The 4,228-nt window shown below is 47.8% G+C and overlaps 1 protein-coding gene across 1 annotated transcript in view; it reads left to right on the top strand.

Moving 5' to 3' along the window:
• Positions 1 to 4,228, top strand: part of UBTD1 (ubiquitin domain containing 1) — a 53,826-nt gene that overhangs the window by 1,071 nt on the left and 48,527 nt on the right. The gene's annotated exons all lie outside the window — the stretch shown is intronic.

The raw sequence follows: 4,228 nt of genomic DNA, 5'->3' as shown, positions 1-4,228 counted from the left end.
GTGAGGACCGCGGGCGCCGGCTCACCTGGCTCTGCCTCCCCCCGTCCCCGGCTCCCGACCCTGCCTGCAGGGCTCGGGGGCCGTTGGGAGGAGGAAGAGCTGAGCCGCCCTGCGGGACGGGGAGCCGGGGGGAGGAGGGAGGAGGGAGGAGGCGGCGGCCGGTCCGGGCAGCCTCGAGCGAGCGCCGAGCCCTGTTCCGTCCCGCCGGGAAGTGGCCGAGGCCGCCGAGGGCCGGGCCAGGAAACGTTCGCCAGCGCTGCGGGGCCGGAGCGGAGGGCGGCGGCTCGGACGGCTCGGCTTCTGGGCGCGGACCCGAGAGCTGCGGCGCAGGGGCCGCAGAGGGCTGCTGGGGGCCCGGCCGGAGGGCGCGGGCTGGAGCGGACTCGGAAGCTGTCCGTCCCCAACCGAGGGAGTCGTGAGCTCGTTTCGACCAAACTCCCCCGATTGAGCGTCTGCGCCGGGAAGAGATCGGGTCTTGGGCGCCTCATTCACTGCGAGTGTCTCGGGGACCTCCCAGAAATCACGAATCCAATAACGTGAGATCCTCTTGCCCATTTTCCTGACGAGGAAACTGAGGCCCAAGAGGATTAGGGGCCTGTTCAAGTTCATCCTAGAGCTGCGTCTAGAAAGCGAGTCTCACCAAGTGCCAGTTTTTCTCTATGTAAAAGGTGTGTGTGTGTGTGGGGGGGTGCTATGCAGCCGGGTTTATTAAGGGAGTTTCCTGATACTAAAGGTGGGTCACCGGATCTGCTTTTAGGGTGAACGAAGGTGCCAGGGGGGTAGACCTTCCTTCCAGAAAAGTGCTTTTATGGCAAGGTTTGAGAAAGACTTCAGTTTTAAAACTAAAAGAGTAGTTTTTCCTCTCCACCGCATTGAAGGCACACACTTGTGGGTCTCCAGAGGTCTGAACACCACAGTCGGTATTTTCTGTCTTCAGCCCCTCCATCTCGGCAGCATTTGATGTTGACCAACCTTTCTTGGAAAACTCATTCCTCCAACCGAGTTCTGTTCATTCTGTCTGGCCTTTCTTCCTGCTCCTGGCCCGGCTTTACCCCCTAAATGGGGGCAAACCGACGGTCACCAAAGTCGTGCAGACCATATTACCTTAACTACCAAAATAGCCTCCTATTTTAGGGATTCAGCTCCTTAAACCTTGGATTTCCCAAGCCGTCCTGCACATTCTCTGGTACAACTGGATCTTGTCCCAGCTCTGCTCACAGCCCTTTAGCAGCTGATTGTTGCCGGCAGGATCAAGTCCACATTCCTTAATGTGGTACCCAGGCTGTAACTGGCCAGCTTTGCCTGTCTCCCCTACTGGCCCACAGTGATCTGCTCTGTAGCCCTTCCTCCCCTCTCCCAATCCTGTACCTTTAGCCCACCTCCACCTGCTTGCTTTCCTACTCATTCACATTCTGCCCATCCACCCTCCTTGTTGAAGCCTTCCCGGATTTTCTACCTCTCTAAGTTAGAAGTGATCTTCCCCTTCCTTCTCTGAACCTTGTATATAGTTATTCTCTGTACTATTTATCTGGTTTTTTTTGTATTAATATCTTGAGCGTGTGAAACCGGCCAATTGACAGCCTATTTGAGGGCAGGCCTTGGCTTTAGGAGAGCTTATATTCAAGCTTAAAGGGATCTTGGAGGCCACCTAGTCTGACTCCTTTATTTTGTGGAAGAGGAAAATCTGAGGCTTAGGATGTAACAGGCACTCAAAGAGTTGTTCATTTAAATCGTTTTCCCATCCAGAGGGCTTCTCTGTACTAGTTTTACTTCAGCAAATATTTATTAAGCATGTACTGTTTGCTTCCTAGATGCTGGAAGACAGACAACAATGCAGTGGTTCCTGCCATCAGGAAGCTTCCTTTTCTGGGGGAGGGGGCGGGTATTGAGAGGGAGACTCAGGGTATACCCAAGTGTAATGTAATTTATCTAGCTGGCCAGAGCTGGTACAGTGACTTCTTAGTGGGAAGGTCACAAAGGGGATAATTTTTGCAACATGGTAAAAGTGATATGTGTGGAGGAGATCCTTTTCTTCCCCCTCAGGCAGAGGTCTGAAATCATGGTAAATACTTGACATTCCAGTAATATATCTGAATCCTCACCCTGCTACACAGTTTAAATTGTGGCCTGTTCCCCCACATTCAAAGGAGCTCCCCTGGTCCCTCCCTTCCCTATGACTCTTCTTTACCCCACTTATCCTTGAAATGGTTGAATTCTTCATGAGAACAATTCTATAACCTCCCTCCTTTTCATTCCACTGTATGATGTCCCTTCATGCAACAAAAATTACTTTTAACTAAACCCTAGAGTTCTGTCCTTACTGCCCTCAGACAAATTTATGTCTGTGTCAATGAGATAGTTAAATGGTATGCCTCCACTTGTTAGAAACTTAGGTGACTGAATGGGAAGGTAATTAATTTGCCTGATTCCATCCTGTATGTAGCAGAGCTGAACCTTAAACACCTGAGACTGAAGGAGTTGGAGATAGGTATTTGCTTTGGAGATTCCCCTATAATTCTACTCCAGACTTTTACGTGAGGATCAATAGGTCTCACCCAGCATGTTTGTTTAAAAGAAAATAATTCTACACACATCGCTGTGGCTGTTGATGAGTAGTGGGATGTGATCTCCTCTGTCCTCCTGTTAACCCTCCTGTGGTACTTTTATTTATGGGACTATGCCATTCAGCAGCTCAGAAGGAAAGCAGTAACTTAAGGTTTGTACTTGGTGCAATGAGGAGGCCTGGTGATCCTTTGCTTTGGGGAGTTCTTAAAATAGGAAATCCTGGTTAGAATGCGGGGGCTGGGAGGCCTCTTGTCAGTATCTCACATTTCCCCCTATTCAGAATAGTGATTGCTTAGCCCTTATCTCTGCTAAACTGCCAGCTGTGACTTGTGTGTGTGTGTGGGGGGGGGGGGGGGTAGAATCCAGGAGCACAGATAATGGGGCAAAAGGGGCTGGGGTTTGGGCGAGGGGGATGCAAGTCTAGACTCTGGCCTGTCTTTCCCTTCACTTGTCATGCAGGGTTTAGAATCCCATTTTTAAAAGGGCTGTTTTTACAGTGAGGGCCTGAGTTCAGATTCCAGCTCTTCCACTGACTAGCTGAGATCTGGGCAAGTCATTTCCCTCTTTGGACCTTGTTTTTGTATAATGGAGCCACTGAGGCCTTTACACTCCTAAATCCTGGGACTTCAGATTTTCCTTTCGCAAAACTTTAATATGAGAATAAAATTGTACTTGCACCCTGTCTAGTTGCCAGAAATGGGATAGGAACTGGGAACACCTTATATGCAAAATATGTTCATGGAATGATAAAAAGACACATGGGTTCAAGAATTCAGACCTTGATTCTAGTTCCAGATATGCCTTAGAAAAGACACTTAACCCTTAACCTCCCCTAAGCCTTTAGACATTCATAAAGTATATGACCTTCAGACTTTGAAAAGATGTGGGGTTAAAAACTTAAGCTAATCTTGTGATGTAAATGCTTTTGGAAAAATTATAAGCCCTGTACAGTTGTGAGGTGGAAGAGTAGTGTCTCATTTATTTGGCATTTGGGGGGAAGGAAGGAATAGATATTTAGCTCTGGAAGTACCTAAACCCTTTTTAAAAATAATTTTTAATGAAAATCTTACTAAAATGAATTCTTTCCCTCTCTTTAGGCCCCTCCCCCATATTAAGTGTCGCTTAATCTTTTCTCACTGAAACAGGGCCATGGTTATGTAATAATCTTGACTATATTTGCCCTTATATCAAATCCCCCAGATTGCTGGCTACGTTTTGCATTCTTTGGGCTAACAGCAAGCCTGTTAGAATTGTGTCTGAAAGAAGGGGTCCAGAGAGTCTGCACAGAAGTCAAGTTCATGAGCTCAAGTGTCAGGACTTGGGTGGGTCAGACAGGCTTTTTTTTTTTTTTTAACTTCTGGGTTCTTGCTCACATTTTGGAAAGTCAGAGTTGTTTTTGTATCCCCAGTTTGGTGTGCAGTGAACTGGGGTAATTCCTACCACTTATTTTATTTCATAAAGTTGATTTTTTTTTTTAATCTTATTTTCCCTCTGAGAGATGTAGGAATAATATGACCTGGCACAGATATAGGGTAAACATAGAGAACAGGAATGAGAAAAAAACCAACAAATGGAGTGTATGATCTACCGTTGACAGTGACTCTTCTCTGGCCCTGGTTGGGTATGCACATATCCTGGGGCCATGTGTGGCAAAGTGCTTCCC

This window comes from Trichosurus vulpecula, chromosome 8 (assembly GCF_011100635.1).
Source record: "Trichosurus vulpecula isolate mTriVul1 chromosome 8, mTriVul1.pri, whole genome shotgun sequence".
NCBI lineage: Eukaryota > Metazoa > Chordata > Mammalia > Diprotodontia > Phalangeridae > Trichosurus > Trichosurus vulpecula.
This window is presented reverse-complemented; position numbering and strand designations above follow the sequence as displayed.